Here is an 18,536-nt window from a genome sequence, read left to right as displayed (position 1 = left end):
AGGTTAACTGGCCAGCAAGCTTCAAAGATTCTCCAGCACTAGGATAAAAGGCAAATACCACTGCACCCAGCTTTTATGTGGGTTCTGGGGAACCGAACTCGGGTTCAGCACTCTACGGAGCCATTTCTTCAGCCTTCTTTTTCTATTTTTAATGGGATGACATATTACCAAGATGACAGTTATTCAAGATGACAGAGAAGATGAACGTAACGGTGAAGGAAAATTTGATACAATGATAATTTGGGTAATTTATGGAGAATGGCTATTGAGTGGTCTGGAGGACATAGGATAGGATGCTAATCAAAGCCAAAGCTTTAGATTTTTCCTCCCAAGACTGGTTGGCTTCAGGGACAGTCACTCTCTGCTCTCAAGGATTTCAAGCTAGTAAAGGAGATCAGAAGTCCATCAAGTAATGATGTCAGAGAGGGGTCCTCCCCCTCCACCATACAGACCCTCCCCCATTCCTAAACACTGTATTCTTTCTACATTAGCATCCAAAGCCATGAGATCCGTTTTAAGAAGTGTCATTCTCTTCTGAGAGAATGGCATTTTTTGTTAATGGCAGATGCTCATCTCCACCTTGGTGGTGTTGTGAGCTGTCCCATTTTTATGCCCCCCCCCAGGTGTTATAATGAAACATGAGCTTGTGGTAGGAGTAATGAGTTGAACTATTTTCTCTGGGTTGGTGATTATTTCGGGAACAGGGAACCAATTTACCTAGGCTTTAGTTCTGTTTCTGCAAACCGAGGGCAGTAGCTACTTCAGAAGGTGGTCCTGAGCACCACCGATAGGGAGTGGCTACATGGTGCAGCCTCTCGAGCCAGTGGGAACTCCAGAAATGTGTGGGGAGATCTGGTGATTTCCAAGACAGCAGAGACTACATCTGCTCCTGAGCTTGCCTCCTGGGGGAAGGGGCTTGTGTCTGTCTCAGAGGTCTTTTCTACAGACGTACTGTCATGCTAGTCTCTAACTTCATCGCCTTTACCATCAGCATCTGTTGAGAATGTCCTTCTACTTTGGGTACCGTTTCTCCTTCCATGCACTTACTGATCCAAGCTGTGAACTCTGCAGCTGTTATCACTTGTGTGTGAAGATGTTCATAGTGAACTTTCTGGCCTTCCAAGAAACACTTTGACTTTAGGAAAGGATTACAGCCAGAGGGTACTCCTCAACACTGGGACCAAAATGCTGTTAGTAGGTGGAATTTTCTCATCAGCCTCTTGATCATAAACAACGATCACTGTTATCAACACAGGCCAGATCTGCAAATGTACTTCTAGGCCATTTATCTTTGACAGCATATGAGAGACACAGATGTTAAGGCTTTTGAACATATACATTGACAAGATCCTGAGGTAACTTCCATGTACATGAAAATCTGAAAGGAAACGTTTTTGGAGAAACAGCTATTCCATAAGACGGTTGTGAGGATGTAATACGGAAATTCACAGAGCACCAAGCACATGCAGATGGGCATTCAGCAAATACTCAGTAAGTCCCAAATAGGAAGAAAAGGTCCTTTCTCTAGGACCAACGATGCACAATGCCGAGAAAAAGAAAGAAGAAACAAGAAACAAGATAGCGCTCTGCTGAGCTTACAAAGGAGGACTTTATTCTTGCTGGTGCGTGCAATATATATATATATATATATATATATATATATATATATATTTTTTTTTTTTTTTTTTGCAGAGGAAAGGAAAAGAATGAAGGGATGAGAAGGAATAGAGATGCCTGGCCAGGAAGAGCCTGCAAATGCAGGATGAAAAACAAGGTGCTGAGGGGTGAACGCCTTGAGGGGGTGGAAGAAGACACTAACTATGGGTAAAGTGATCTTGAAATGCACAACACCAAATAACTTGGATGAGGGGAAAACTGCATTTCTCCAGATTGTCAGGGAGAGTGTGTGCTTCATGGAGAGAGGCATCCAAGCTCAGGGGATTTAGCACAAGGCTGGCTTGAAAGGTTTCCTGTCCTGTCGGAACATGGTGAGCTTGTGTTTTGAATTTCCACTCAAGGACATCTTTGTATAGAAGAGCAACAAGGCTTGGCTTTGCGCCCAGCTGACTGGAATGAGTGGCAGGCAGGTGGCCAAAACAGGGACTGTGGAGCTGTGTGGAGGTGTCAGTAAGCAGGCAGCAGAAGGGCTTGCCCCCAACAACAGTCCCTTTTTGGGGTCCAGATGACTGGGTTAAGTGTACGGTTACTCATGACCACACAGACTGAATGGACTAAATGGTGCCCTCCTGTCCCACATCATTCAGGTGGGGTGGTTGCCAGCCCTGAGGTTAGTTTGGGACATGTGGCTTTTCTAGGTAGCCTGTTGAACAGATAGTGAGGCTTGGCGCTTAGCATCAGGGAGAGGCAGAAGCAGGCATTTTAGTTTCTTTCTGTCCTACATCAACCAATGTCGTAAGTATCCCAAGAATAGAATAAAAGGAGATGGGGAGGAGAGAGGAGAGTAGGGGAGGGACAAGGAGGGTGAGAGGGACTCTCTTACCCAATATGACAAGCATCTAATTTTTGGGTTCTCCACTTATCTTCACAAAATGAGTCCTGTCTCAGAAACCATGAGTTGGGTTTAGCATCAGTTCTGAAAACAACTGGGTCTTGAATCAAGATGGAAACTTAGAAACCATATAAAGCCATTTCTTTTCTCTTCCAGGCAAAGAACAGAGGGTAGGCTTAGGCTAGTCAAGACACTTCTGAAGAACACAGCTCCCCCCCTTTTTAAAAAAATTAAATTAGAAACAAGCTTGTTTTACATATCAATTCCAGTTCCCTCTCTTTCCCCTCCTCCCCTGCCCCCCCATCAATTCCCTATCCCATCCCCTTTGTGCTCCCCAGGGAGGGTGAGGCCTTCCATGGGGGATCATCCAAGTCTGCTATATCATTTGGAGGAGGACCTAGACCCTCCCCTGTGTGTCTAGGCTGAGAGAGTATTCCCATGTGGAGTGGGCTCCCAAAGTCCATTCATGTACTAGGGATAAATACTGATCCACTATCAGAGGCCCCATAGATTAACCAGACCTCCAAACTGACATCCACGTTCAGGGGGTCTGGAACAGTCCTATGCTGGTTTCCCAGCTATCAGTCTGGGGTCCTTAAGCAACCCTGTGTTCAGGTTAGCTATTTCTGTGGGGTTCTTCAGTCTGGTCTTGACCCACTTGCTCCTCTCTCTCTACAACTCAATTCCAGAGTTCAGCTCAGTGTTTACCTGTGGGTGTTTGCTTCTGCTTCCATCAGCTACTGGATGAAGGCTCTAGGATGGCATATAAGGTAGTCATCAATCTCATTATCAGAGAAGGGCATTTAAGGTATCTTCTCCACTATTGCTTAGATTGTTAGTTGGGGTCAACCTTGTAGATCTCTGGACATTTCTCTAGTGCCAGATTTCTCTTTAAACCTATAATGACTTCCTCTATTATGGTATCTCTTTTCTTGATCCTCTCTATTCTTCCCCTGACTTGATCTTCCTGCTCCCTCATATCCTCCTCTCCCCTCCTCTTCTCCCCTTCTCTTTCCCCTAACTCCCTCTCCCCTCCTCCCATGCTCCCAATTAGCTCAGGAGATCTTGTCCCTTTCCACTTCTCTGAGGGACCATGTATGTCTCTCTTAGGTTCCTTGTTTCCTAGCTTCTCTGGCAGAGAACACAGCTTTCTAACACTATTCCAGGAAGAAAACTCAGGTTTCTTGGTTCTTAAGGCTTCAAACTGGAGATGATGTGCCTGTGTTTGACACTAACTTGCATGTCAGTTGCTTTTTTAAACTTACATTTTTAAAGCTTATTGTGTATGCCTGTGAGTATGTGTGTGAGTACATGTGTGTCATTGAGGCCAGAGTACAACCTATAGGAGTACATTCTTTCCTTCCACCATGAGGGTCCTGGGGAATCAAACTCTGGTTGTTAGTCAGGCTCTGTGGCAAGTGCCTTTGCTAACCCTCAGTGCCTAGGCCAGGGTACTTACACCTAATGATAGTGTTGTAAAGGTTAGCAATCCTGAGTTTGACTTTCCCTTGTCCTGGATCGATCTGCATTTCACTTACATTTTAAGTTTTGTCTTGCCTCATTTTTATTGGCTGCGTTAATACCAGTGAACTCAACAAAGTTTACTGTTGTAAGATTTTTTTGGTGGCCTGAAAAGAATACAAAGGACTTTGGAGTCCCACAGCCTGGCTCAAGCCTGCCTGTCACTTATTCATGCCATAGCACTGGGCAAGACTCCTCAATTTTTCTGAGATAATTTTCTTTATAAGAAGTTCTACCTATTTTAGATGATTTTTTGATAATCATGAGGAATAATGTTTAAAAATCACTTAGGAGAGAGTCATGTAATCACGGTTCAGTCAATGATTTGTCTGTCACCAGAAGCTGATTGTCACTAAGCGCTTGACAGAGCACGGTGGATTGTTGAAACGGTGAACTCACAGAGATCCCACATCCTGGGAGTCTGGACTGGGCCTTCTGACTTACAGGAAGACACATGCCACTCATCATACAGGCTAGGTTGGGAGTCCTGGGAGTGTGGGCTAAGTTGAGGGAAGCTATCGGGGACAACTCCAGTGATAGTTGTAAGTTTCCACTTTCATCAGACTCATTCTAGGTTTCAAATCTGCGGCTTAAGCCACCTCTGAAAAAGACAGAGGGTAAAGAACGTGCAGCTACACTGAGTTCAATATACACAGCTCCATTTTTTTCTACATGAAAATAATAAAAAGGATTCCTAAAAGTAGTTTATCATCTTGGCCCCTCCAAAAAATGGGGTGAGCCTCTGACTGCAAGGTAAAATTGAAAATACTGAAGTGAATATTTCTCACGGTGCCCTTAGCCCACCTTTGTTTCCTGAGATTGTCTTAGGGGCCACTGGCCACCCGGCTGGCTTTTGTACCATCTCAGGACCCGTTTTCCAGTCAAGAGGCCCACCCACATGATGTGAGCTGCAGCCCCCTCACAGTGAGGAGGCATCGATTTTCCCTCTCATGCACCATTCATTCTCCATGTGTTTTTGAGCTTAGCTTCTTGTTTCCTAAGGCGGTCCCTTGTGTGGTCCTGATGTGAGTAGGTTGGCAGTACATTTTAAGTGATAAGGTAACTCCACAGGAACAGCTAGCTGCTTTTTACAAAGAGGAGGGAGCAAAGGTGACTTAATCGCTTGCTTTTATTTTTCAAAGAAAGGCCTATTCACTACTTTTTAAATTTTGCATAAGGTGGGGGCCTTGGGCTTCATCCATATTGATAAGTGGTAAAGGATGCTATTCATGTGAGACAACTGGGAAATGGCTTCTTGTGACCACAGTAGGAAGAAACATGCTAATGTGATATTGAACAGTATGAATTCCTATTTTTTTCTGCTTCCTGTGGTTGATCTCACTGTCCACAGAGCCTCACAAATGAGCTTCAGAATACTGATGAGCAGCGGCATTAGTATTCAGAGGGAAGGCCTGATCTGTTGGTCTTGGAATGATGGTGTGAAGAGGATGTAAAGTAAATAATTAGAATGTAATCCAATATTAGCAGCTGTGGCCCGGCTTCCAGTGAAGTGCATTGAGGGTCATACCATTTCTTAATCTCACCAACAAGCACTTGTAGCACACATCAGATGCTGTGTCCCAGCTGGTATGCCACTGAGACATCCTCAGGAAAGGAAATGAGGGCTCACCCCTTAGAAATAAACAAATCCCATTTCCTGTTGTCTGTCTTGTGCCAGACTTGGACACTGTCTTTGTAAAACAATCTGTCTTGCTGTGTATTTATTGTATTCTTAACATGCATGGAGGAGACACTGCGTACTCTCTTTGTGATCTTATATCAATGCCTGCAAAACCTAAGCTGCACTTCAACTCTCTCAGACGGCGTGCCTGCCCCTCTAACTCCAGAAGGTCAATGTATCCAGAGAGCTCTCATGTGCTAATCTTAAGACCAACAGACCCAGTTCAGGGTTATTTTAACCACCATCGAAGCTCAATTTTAATGGAATTGAAATGTTCAGATTTCAGAAGCAAGTCTGTTTAACGGCCTCGGTGGCATTCAATACTTAAGGGAACACACAGAATTGCCTACAGAAGACAAGCAAGAGAAGGAGATAATTATTTTCTATGCTCGGAGAGTAGGGGCCAGGGAGTGGAGCTCAGCCTTTTCTTTTATTTGCACAACATTAGGCAGTCAGCACCCTTGTGGAATGGAGACCACCGGCTGTGTTGTGCTTAGTGCAAAGTGTAACTGATTTATGTTCAGCAGAGTCATGCAACCTGTGGTCAACACTAGACAAAACAGCGAGGATTAAACAATATTAGCTCTCAGACATGGTGTCTTAGAAAATGTTATCAGTGCTGAGGTGGTTTTCTGTCTCTGCTGTCAGAGGGATTGTACCAGCCTCGATCTCAGGATGCCTCGTTGACCTGTTACTCAAGCATCTTCCTGCCAGCCTTGATTCATTTGTGCTTTCCCAGAAGCATTCCACAACTGCCGGCTGAAAGGAAAGCACACAGTGGGTGGCCCACAGGCGGACCCCACCCATCAATCTCCTACTTCAAGAAGGTTGAAGATACCTTCACATGTTTTTTTTTTTTCTTCCCCTTCAACTGCTTGAGCTTGGGAGAGGTAGAGGACGGCTCTGAGATGGGGGCCATTCTGAACGAGTCTGAGCATCTTCCACAGGCAGATGTATGAGGATGGAGAGGATGTAGTATGATGCGGACAACCTAAGTGGAGCTTGCCAGTCTTCACTCTCTGTATTGCTTTGAGATGCACCATCACAATGCGGGTTTACAGGTGGGTAGCTTAGGGATCGCTCATGTCCAAAGGGGGGGGGAGAGAGAGAGAGAGAGAGAGAGAGAGAGAGAGAGAGAGAGAGAGAGAGAGAGAGAGAGATGTGTGTGTGTGTGTGTGTGTGTGTGTGTGTGTGTGTGTGTGTATGATTTTTGTCATGGCAAGAAATAATGGAATGGAACAATAAATGTAAATATGGCCACCAATACAAGAGTGCATGTCCTTCTGCAGAGTCAACCAAAACATCTTCCTGCCCTTTTCTCCTTCAAGCCAGGCTATTGGTTTGACTAAGCAAAGGTGAAGTTCTTGTATGGTGGGTGATCTGATTCTGTTGGGAAATGGGGGACTTGTAAGGATATGGGAAAACATGGATGTGGGATGGAATACTGAGAGAGAACAGACCTATAGGGCTTCCTCAACACTCTCCGGAAATGGTAAAGTGAGCTCGGTGGTCATATGCAATGACCTGGCTTGTCCAGAAACACCAAATCCCTTGTGAAGACCTCAAACCCTAGCACAGCTGCACCAGTGACCCCCCCTTTCATGCCCAGGGTTCTAGTCTTATCACAGTGTCACAACTGGGTTTATGCAGTTAGGAAACTGGTTCATGTAAAGTTGACGAAGTGTGGAAGCCAGCCAGCTTCTGAGTCTGCTTCTGCTCTGGTGAGGTCCTTTGTTTATGAATCATATTCTTGTTGGAAGTCTGTCAGTTTTCATTTTGTGGTTGAGTAGATGCATTTGGTATCATCTCATATAGTTAGGAACCATCTTCTGGAAGTGAGATCTCGGCAAATAACCAGGGTTGTTTCAGGCACATTTGGATAATTGCAAGATATGGATCCTAAATTGGATTTGAACTTTGAGTCCCCTTTGCCAGTGAGAGGACTCTTAGAAGAGAACTCAGGAAGGTTCGCACGGCCTCAGCTACCCCAGGGTTGGGGAGGAGAAAACACGGTTTGCTTTGCTGCGTTTGGCTCTCAGTAAAGTTCTTTAGAGAATCGTGTTCCGTGTATTAAAACATGACAGACTCAGCCTGGCTCCACCAAGGTCACCGTGCCATCTGAGTGTGCAAATGAAGTGCTACAGCCAGTCTGCGGGGCACTTTGGTTTTTATACCCAGAAGATTCACAGCCTCAGAATCTTATTTTGCTCAAAGCAAGCACATGTGCCATACCTGACTTTGCAGGTGCCATGAAGACAGCAGGAATTCTTAGGACTAGATACCCCAAATCTGTGCCCGTTTCTTATCAGTCATAGACTTCTGGAACATTCTTGATGACCCCTTTGCTCCAAGGTTCCAAATCTTGACACTGGGCACATGAACCCCCTAATGATATTCATGCCATTCAGATGAGACCAATAAGGAGAAGATCTGAGGTTTCTGAGTGGAAATTCAGTTTCTAGAGGGCAGAGACTCATTATATTCAACACAGAGGGGAAATAGTGCCAAAAAATAAATCTGCTTTCAGCACACATAGTTAGCTTACTTGGTCACATTTTTTAAACACACAGACTAAACACTCCTAAATCAAGCTATTGTTTTAGTGCTGAGAGTTTCACTTTTTGCCTGGGTGTCTTGAAAATGCTAATGAAACAGAACTATATTGTCATAAGCAATTCCATCTGTTCACTTATGGGGGTGTTGATGAATTTACTAAGCTAAGGGACAGGAGTGGACAGAGGGGAGGATCTGGTAAGCCAACCTGGATAAGCTCGGAAGAGGAATGCTGGACCACTGCCTGACTTCTGACTTACTTCCTCCTGCCCCTCTGTCGCTAGGTGATGCCAGTCAGGCCAGCTGCAAGCAGACCTCCGGGAAGATGGTGTGGCCACAGTAGCTCAGAAAGGGGACAGAAGCTAAGCTGATTTGTTGCAACAAGCAAGAAGGCAGGTTTATTGTGCAATAATGCTTAAATATTACCCAAGACCAGCAAAATAAACAAAGAACAAAGAATGACTGATTTGCCGCTCTGCTGTGTTGAAGCCTGACAAAACTGTCATTGACAGAACGACACTAAGTAAGAGGTCATGAGTTCTCGGGACTTTTCTTTTTTCTCTGTGTGAGATGCTATCTTGAATGGTCGCTTGATTTTATTGTGAAGAGTGACTGCAGAGCGTGCTGGGGAGACCAACCATAGGGAGCCACTTGGGAACTATTGAGCCTTCTCACTCTCTGCTACAAATATGCCCCTGTTAGGTTTCTATCCAACACAAAGGCTCATTCATTCACTTAATATTTTATCATTATTATATGTGTGTGACAATTTTACTTTTCTTAGGTTTGATTTTATTTCATTTTATTTTCTTGGGACAGGGCTCATATGTCCCAGCCTATGAGCCTCAAACTTACTACATAGCTGAGGATGCCTTGTAACTACTGAGTTCTGGTATTGCAGGCATGTACTGCTTGCTTGGTTTTGTGCATGACACTTTACTTAACAGACACCACGACCCCCTGTGTAATCACCTAGGCCCAAATTAGAACATAGTCAATGGCTTACACCAGAATCTGAGCACTATTCCTTATTCTGTCTTCTTTTCTCATGTCTAGAGTCATGTATTATTTGTCTGATTGTTTTCTGTCTTCTCTATTGGTTCACGACAATGTGTTATTTAATTTTATTCATGTCGTAAGGCTATATATAAAAGGCACTCTACTATGTCGTCTTTATGTTTTACTCAACATTATAGTACTAAATGTTTTCTGTCTTGTTGATCATATCTGTATTTCCTTTATCTTCACTGTTGCATATCACCTCATTATGTTGCTATATTATCATTTATTCATCCAACTGTTATTGGTATTTAGTTGTTAGTATTATGCTGTTTAACCTGTGAAAACTTTCCTGTTTCTCCTGGCATATGCAAGCAAGTGTTTCTCTTGGGTCTATATAGGAATGGGATGCTGATCTGTAAATGCTAAAATGACCAGCTTTAAAATCTGTAACCAAGCCATGTTTCTGTAATCCCAACATTCAGGAAGCTGAGGCAGAAGGATCACTGGTTGGATGCCAGACTAAGCTACACTGTCTCAAGGGACAGACAAAAACTGGTACCAGGAGTCCCTGGTTTTGCTTTAATTAGGGACATGCCGGGTTTACTTTCCTAATAGCAAGTAGCAGATCCATCCTTCCTGAGATCTTAGGAAAATGGTGCACAGTGTTAGGGCTTGGTGGGTGTGGTGAACTAATAAGAGAACATGGAAAATTTTGGAAATTTTTCAAAGCAGCTTCATCAGACAGATGTTTTCAGAGTTTAAATGAGGCAGGGTGTTGTTTATCTTTGGACCAAAGCCAATGTCTCCTATAGCCTGAGAGGGCTGATGGGACAGACCAGGGTTAGTAGAACATCTGCTGTGGAAGTTGTGACAATGCGACGGTTGGATTTGTGGTCAGGGCAGTGTAGGAAGAGTCCTAGAAGATTCATATGGCACTGACTGCTCCTACCAGAGCTGAGCTTCCCACGTTCACCATGCAGGGTCCCTCAGACTCACGGGACTTCACAGTCATTACCCAGGGTCCCTCAGACTCACGGGACTTCACAGTCACCACCCAGGGTCCCTCAGACTCACGGGACTTCACAGTCACCACCCAGGGTCCCTTAGACTCATGGGACTTCACAGTCATTACCCAGGATCCCTCAGACTCATGGGACTTCACAGTCACCACCCAGGGTCCCTCAGACTCATGGGACTTCACAGTCATTACCCAGGGTCCCTTAGACTCACGGGACTTCACAGTCATTACCCAGGGTCCCTCAGACTCACGGGACTTCACAGTCACCACCCAGGGTCCCTCAGACTCATGGGACTTCACAGTCATTACCCAGAGGTCCTCAATGCTGCTGTTTCCTCAGCCTGTCAGGGACAAGGCAGCAGGGATGCATACTTGCTTTGTCCCTGGAACGGTTTAGGGAGCGTTATATGTGAACCTACCATGGTCTCCGTTTAGTTGGATGGGATTGTCTTACTGCCTGCTGGCCCCAACAGGAAAACCGTGGATCTGTGGGACACTGCCTTCTTCTTTCAAATTCAATGCTTTGTCAAACTCAAGGAGCCATGTTTTTTATTTTCCCTCATTTTCTGCCCATGCAAACGACATCTTGCAATGGGCTGTAGCATTCCATACCTAAGTAGAGGCTTGGAGCGGCTGGGTTGGAAAGAAGTTTGTCTTAATAGGGAAAAAATGGGACTACCTCATGGTCGGGTCCGTTCCGACACCCTTGGAGCCTGTACAGCTTCCTTAGATCCCCTTCCCCACCTTTCTTCCTGCCATCCCTCCTTGCTTTTACTTCTCTAGTCAGCTTGGAGAAGCTAGAAGACAATGGTTGACTGAGACAGTGGGGTCAGCATTCTGTTCACGCTTGCTGGAAACTTGATCTGAGAATGCGCAAGCGCAGTAGGTGTGCAGAAAAACCAGACTCCTGAGTCTGACAAGTGCCATTCAGACACCCTGAGCAGTTACAGTGGCGGGACGGTGGGAGGAATGTGGCTGGGCGAATGTAGCAGGCAGATGACCGGTTCTCTGTCCCTCAGGGCAAGAGCACCGTCACTCAGCAGGAAACCAGTGCCAGGCCAGAGTCCCTTCCTCCGGTCCACTCTCTCCAGCTTACAAGCATGGGCTAATTAGGCCCTCATAAAAGTGTCAGAAGGCAAATATCACAGTGGTGACTGTTTTACTGATGAGGAAATCAGGCTCAGGTAATTGCTTGGTCCAAAGCCACATATCTGGGTAGCAGAGTAGCTGTGTTTACCTTCACTGAAAGTCTGGGCTGGCAAAGCTCTCTCCTAGTAGCCCCACTGTTATCAGAAAGAACAGGGACCTGGGACTCGCTGGTGGAGACAGCAGGCTCTCCTGAATTACTGATTCTTTATATTTACTGAGCTTTGGATGACAGAGCACAAGAGCTTAGCCGCTGGCAGCTGGGGCCCAGCCTCACCCCAAGGTGAGGACATAAGCCACAAATGGCCTGCTTTATTTTTCTTTATTCAAATCAGTAACACGTTGTTTAACTCCATAAAACAAGTCTATTAAATTATGGGTGTAGTTGTTCCAGCTAAACAACACACGTAATGCTTCATGGTGTGTTTTGAGGCAAAAATTGGCTTTTTAGAGCTGGAGAGATTCCTGACGTTCTATTCTAATGGAAACCTTGTAAACACGCAACAACTATGAATCCAGTATTAATTTCAGGCTCGGAGGACAGCACTGGCTTACCAGGTTTCATTTCTGTTTTGAGCTCACATCAGTCATCAAGGTTGGGAGGTTGTGTGTGTGTGGCCCTGGCTGTGACCTCAGTAACAGGCAGCAATAGGAAACAAGATTTCAAACAAAAGGAAGAAGCAAAAGAGAGTTGCTGAGTGAAGATTTGGCTTACAGAGGCAGGGCCCTCTCGAAAAATTGGCCAGGGGACCTCTGTGTTACGTAGAGTCAACTTGAGACAAGTTTGGAGAAGCCAAAGAGGCCACACAATCTGGCTTGTCTACTGAGGCCATCACAGGTTTTATGGGGAGGATTGTTGCTTATGTCAGCGGCTCCCATTTTTCTATTAAATGTTACTGTTTAACAGAGCAATCTTCCTGGTGAGGATGTAACCAATAGAAGGAAGGTTACAAGGCCTAAAACTGTCGAGAGTCAAGTGTAGGCCAGGAAGTCGAAATCCACACACCCAACTGTGACTGAACAGATAAGAATGCCAGAAGCCATATAGATTTTAAAATCCCTCGCCTTGCTATTTGCTTCAAAGACACGGGTACTTCATGCTGATTATCCTCTGCATTCCTCATTTTGCTGATCATTCCTCATACTTTTACCCTGTGGAAGCAATGCCCAATCCGTAAACTTCTTCTGTTGTGGAAGACAATTGGTAATCAGGTTTTTGGGAATTGAAAGTATGTTTTCCATAGAACGTTGAAATGTTGGAAGCAGCGGTTAGAATCTCAGTTGATTCTCAGCATAGAAAGCTCATGTTTATAGCAACACCTAATTATTTCCATGGGGGAACGAGATCCTCATTCTAAATCTAAGCTGTATCTTTACTTAATTCTTCTTAGCTCTTAGACTGGGAATCATCGTGGACGAGGAAGGAGATGTGTGGTAGGGAACCCCGGTGGCGCTGAAGACTTGTATTGGAGAGAAGATCCTTGAGGGATGGCTTGCATGCAGGCTGCCTCGCTGAGGACTGTGGAACTTAAGGAGGGAGGGGCTCAAGTATTTATTCAATGGATGGAGGAACAGTTTGTTTATATTCCATTTTGCTTCCCAGCCTTCCTTTCCTCTGGCTTATTTGAGCTCATCTTTTTCTTCCATTTCTTTATTCCCAGCTCTGGGGCTGCGTAGTCATTCCCTCTTCTTCCTACAGTAACCTGACTCTCCATCTCCCTGCCTAAGGGAGTAAGAGAAATTCGCTGACTTTTAATGAGATCTAGGCAGTTTTTGGAAATCTTGCAAATGAGATTATAAAGCATCAAATCCCCCGACCTGCTACGGAGCTTTTATTCTCTCTACCCCGAGTCTGAGCCCTGGGAGAATTGGCATGTGGCTGTCTTCAAGAATTCTGAACATGCTGCTGGGAGTGAGTCCCTCTGGTAGGACCTGACACTGAAAGCCCAGAGCTTTGTTTGCAGGTCTTTAATGAGCAGTATTCAGGTTGGAATTGGTGGGTAAGGAGCTCTGCCACCTGCCATGACATTGTGCTGGAGCCCACATGGAGATCTTGGCAGGCGCTACATTCTGCCTTCGCTACTCCCAACCCCACAACTGTGTATTGATGTTCTTAGCATCTCTCGCCCATTGGTTCTATTCATCTGACGTCTTGCAGAGTGTTTCCTAGTGACCCATCGTACTAGCGCTGAAGACTTAATCTGCACTAGTTTTCAAACTTCAGTGACTAATTCATGAGTAGGTTATTCATTTTTTGAAAGGAAGAAGTCAAGTTTGAAGTACCACTGGTTTTTGGCCTTCCTTTGCTCTTCTTTGTTTTAGTTGCGGCCTTACTGTGTCTGAAAAACACACAGATGGGACTATATAGAGGCCACCTGTAACCCTGATGAACATACTCTACATCCAAGGCTCGGACTTGCGGCCTTATAATACAACAATGGGGCAGAATACTTAAGAAATGGAATGTTTGATATAGACATGCTATTTTTATATTCTCGTGGAAACAAGCTCAGTGGATCCCATTGCTGTATCTGAATTCCCATTCTTAAGCATTCTTGCCCTCCTTTAGTTCAAATGCAACAAAGCCTTATTGCCCATTCCATCCTGAGGATGAGTTCATTTTAGATCCCCTGAGTTGTTAGATCCAAACTGGATGAAAGAAATTGCTGTCAACCTTAGATATCTCACTTACTAGGCTGAGGTTGGAGATGCTGCATTCCAAGCTCTTTAAGTGATCCCGACATCTACTTAGATTTGCATAACCACTGCTGAGAGACTAGAACCTGTCCTAAGCAGAGACTCATCTCATGGGTGGCTTGATTCAGAGGTCTAAGGCTGAACGTGTGGACTGGCCTGGGTGGGATTTGACCATGAGGCTTGTTTTGAAGTGGGGCTTTGTTTTAAAGTTGGTGCTGCCTTTGTGGAGGCCAATCTGGGCTATGCACCCGAAGAATAATAGACTCTTGTTACTTTAAAAGCTTTCTTGGGGTATGCCAAACTGAGTGCATTAACTGAGAAGGGCAGCTTAGGATAGGAGGAGCTCATAGCTAGCTGGTGCCAAGAAGAGCAAGAGTATGCAAATTCACTGGGACTCACAAGCCAGCAGCTTTGGACCCTTTTGATATTGCTTCCTCCTCCTTCTGGTTGTTGCCTGATTCTTCTGCTCCTTTCCCCACGTTACCCCCCAATCCCAACAGGGTTTCTCTGTGTAGCTAGGCTTGGCTGTCCTGGAACTCTTGCAGACCAGGCTAGCTTCAAAACTGCTTCTCAAGTGATGTGATTAAAGGAATGCACCATCACCACTACCCGGCTCCCTAAGTCTTTCTTAAGGACTGATGTCTCCAAAAGTTTTACAAGATAGAAACAGATTTCCTCAGTATAGAAACTCTTGGTAGTGGAAGAAACTATTGACCAAAGTCTTTGCATAATCTCCCTGGTGATGCTCTTGTGCGTGGCCTTTCTCCCTTCCTTCCCTCTACACCATCCATATAGTAAAACCAAGAATGACAGTGAAGGTCTGCTTCATCAATCTAGTTTGGAGAATTTGTTCAGGCTGGAGAAAAGGAATCATGACTTAAAGGAGATACGTATTCTTATGTGACATGAGCTCATATGTCTCTGTGTCTCTGTGTGTATGGGTATGTTTGTGTATATACAGGTGTGTGTGTGTGTGTGTGTGTGCGTGCGCGCGCGCGCGCGTGCGCGCGCATGGAGACCAGAGGTGCAATCTTCCTTGTGCTCTGAGACAAGATCTCTTCTGGCCTGGAGCTCACCAAGTAGGATAGGCTGATTGGTCAACAAGTCCCAGGGCTCTGCCTGTCTCCACCTTCCCAATGATGGGATTACAATTATGAATCGCCATGCCCAAGGCAAGCACTTTACCAACTGAGCCATTTTTCTAACACCAAAGAGAAACTTCTGAAGTTTCTGAATGGAGATTTGTATTTGGGGGAGTTTTCCCCGAAAGTACTTTCTTTGAACCACACCCCCACCCATGCTCAGGAGAAAGACAATTGTAAAGCCTTGCTTAAAGGAGGATTCCCCATCCTGAAGACAATCATGGATGGGTATGGTTCTGCTTTTTGCCATAGCTGCAGGACAGGGGATGTCCCTGTGTCTGGCAGTGTGCTCCCTCTTCTGTGTCTGTCTCTGCTACTCCCCTGCCTCTGCCTAAACACATGGATCTTTTCATCGAACCATTTTTCTGGGGGCCAGGGGAGACACCCCAGCCCTTGAAGGAGGTGTGTAGGGTGTGAGCCTGTGTTTTAGCATCTGGAAAGGGTTGTGCCACACAGTAGGTGGTTTAAAATGATGGCTTAGTAAATAGAAATAACCATGCCACATTCTGGCTTTTGCTTGAATGAGTTTCCATTTTATAATGATCAAGATTTTCTCCCTATCTTAGAAATGGCTTCTAGGACCTGTTGATTTTTCTCAAGGTTATGCCTGGTGCTTCCCTGAAGGTAGGATATAGTTGTTTCCACATGGTCTGATGAGCTGGGTGGAAGGTGGACCTGATTTTATTTAGAAGCTCTTTTCCTACCACCAACAAACAGTGATTTGCAAAATGCTCCCTAAACAAGGCAAAGAAGGACATCACCAGCACAAGTAACAGCAGTCCCTAATCTGCCAGCTAAGCTTCTAGGGTAGGGACAATGGCGTAGCCAAGTTCTTCATCTGTAGAAAGAGGATAAAAATACCACTTCATTCCTGGTAGAGGACAAATGTACTAAACAATTAGGACAGCCATATGATAGGAGGATAAGTTCTAGATCCAACGCCCAGGTGTGAATGCTGGTTCCATCACTTCCCAGTTATGGGAACTTGAATAAATGCCTCAGCTTTTACCACAATAAAATTGGGTAAATATAGTATCTACCGCACAAGGTTGTTGTGAATGATAAGATGTGATTACTTCTATGATACCAGCGCTTGGCACATGGTAGGGTTCTCACTTAGGAACAGACACTCATGACATGGTTTTATTCAGTGGTCATTATTGTTACCATTTTGCTAACCTAGAAATTGACCTGTGATTTTTGGATGTGGCCTCTGCTGACCAAGACCCAGTCTTATCTATGACTACAGTATTGACTTTGACATTTATAATTTGTTCCTGGTCTAGAGTGCCCAAGAGTTTCAGAGCATTTCATTGCCTTCCTTTTGCTTTAGAAACAGGAAAATAGAATTTCTTTTCTTATAGTGAAATGGATCCAAGAGGAGCTGCCAAGATGTAAAGGCTTGTTGGATGGACTTCTGATACGGTTTAAGAAGACGTTTACTTTATCTGAAAACTTCCTGCTTCATTTTTCTTTTTATTGGGGTGTGCGTGTGTGCGTGCGTGCGTGCGTGCGTGTGTGTGTGTGTGTGTGTGTGTGTGTGTGTGTGTGTGTGTGTATGTTGTGTAGAGAAGTCAATCATGGATCTTAAAGACAGTTTAACATAGATAAACAGTTAAAATCAGGGTTCTTAAAGGTTTGGCCTAAAACTAAGTTTTGTCAGGCTTTTTTGTAAAAAAAATCCATGAAGTAAGAAGATTTTAACATATTTTTAAACTTTCATATTCATGTATTTATGTACCTTATGTATACAAGTGTTTTGTCTGCATATGCAACTGCACACCAAAAGAAGGTATTGGATCCCATGAAACTACAGTTGCAGAAACTACAGCTGTAAGCTGCCATGTAGGTGCTGGGAATTGAACTCAGGACCTCTGGAAGAGCAGCCAGTGCTCTTTACTTCTGAGCCATCCCTCCAGCCTGAACTTTTTCTTTTTAGCATTTGCTTACTTATTTTTGTGCATATGTGCGTGTATACACACACGTGCCTGTGCTATGGCACACATGTGGCAGTCAGAGGACAACTTTCAGTATTTGGTATTTTTCTTTTACTACCTGTGGGTCACATACTGGATTCAGAGGTCATTAGACTTGTCAATGATTTTTTTTTTATCTTTTAAGTCATTTTATGACCTAGTTATTATATTTTTAAAGGATTGTGAAAGAAAACCTAGAGAAAATAATATGAGAGAGATTGTGGTTCACTGTAGTGGTTTGAGTAAGAATGGCCTCCAGAGGCTCATTCATAAATTTGAAATCTTGATCCCCGGTTGGTGGAACTGCTTGGGAAGGATTAGGAGGTGTGGCCTTGTTGGAGGAAGTGGGTCACTGGGGGTGGGCTTTGAGGTTTCAAAAGCCCCTGTCATTTCCAGATAGATCTCTCTGCTTCCTGCTTGTGGATCAGGATGTAAGTTCTCAGCTACTGATCAGTTTCATGCCTGCTGTCCTGCCCTGCCCATGACCTTGGTGGTCATGGACTAACCCTGAAACCGCTAGCCCTAAATGCATGCTTTCCTTTATAAGTGCCTTAGTCAGGGTGTCTTATCATAGCAATAGGAAACACTCTAAGCCAGCCACAAAACCTGAAATATTTATCCTCATGCCCTTTATAGGAAAAGGTTAACAATCCCCATTCAAGAAATAATGTCATTCTCACCGTTGTGACTCCAACTACTTGCATTGTCACTCAAACCATCATTAATAACACCTTTGGAAGTCCTAAGTGTCCCTTCTGACCTCCATTACTTTCTCTCAGAATGGGCTATTCTGAATTTTGTGTTATTTTCCTTTGCATAAACTTGGTAACATATACACATAAAATATTTTTATTTATGGGGCTGGAGAGGTGGCTCAGAGGTTGGGAGCACTGGCTGTTCTTCCAGAGTTCCTGAGTTCAATTCCCAGCAACCACATGGTGGCTCACAACTATCTGTAATGAGATCTGGTGCCTTTTAGAACACTGTATACATAATAAATAAAAACTTTTTAAAATTATTTATTTTTTTCCTGCTCTACATAAGTGGAATGACACTATTGCTTTTTCTATCGCATATATTATTTTCTCAAGATTATGTGGGTCTTTCACCTGCCATACTTTCCCCGCAGTTAGGAAGGTTCTGTTGGCTGCACATTCGTGTTAACCCTTGCTATTGTCAAACTCTAAAGTTTATGTTAATCTGGTCATTACGAAAAGATACAAAATATACTTTAAAATAGCATTTATTATATATTTACTGTGTGACAGTTACCATATTCAAATGCTCTCAA

General features: G+C 44.3%; 1 long non-coding RNA gene across 3 annotated transcripts in view; it reads left to right on the top strand.

The window, feature by feature from the left end:
• LOC121139479 overlaps positions 1 to 8,776 on the top strand; it is a 47,279-nt gene extending 38,503 nt beyond the window's left edge. For all 3 annotated transcript variants that reach the window (XR_005876432.1, XR_005876434.1, XR_005876433.1), the window contains one exon: positions 8,549 to 8,776. This is a non-coding gene — a long non-coding RNA (uncharacterized LOC121139479). The remainder of the gene's footprint in view (positions 1 to 8,548) is intronic.
• Positions 8,777 to 18,536: the final 9,760 nt, after the last annotated feature.

This window comes from Mesocricetus auratus, unplaced genomic scaffold (genome assembly GCF_017639785.1).
Source record: "Mesocricetus auratus isolate SY011 unplaced genomic scaffold, BCM_Maur_2.0 Super-Scaffold_15014, whole genome shotgun sequence".
In the NCBI taxonomy this organism is placed as follows: Eukaryota; Metazoa; Chordata; class Mammalia; order Rodentia; family Cricetidae; genus Mesocricetus; species Mesocricetus auratus.
This window is presented reverse-complemented; position numbering and strand designations above follow the sequence as displayed.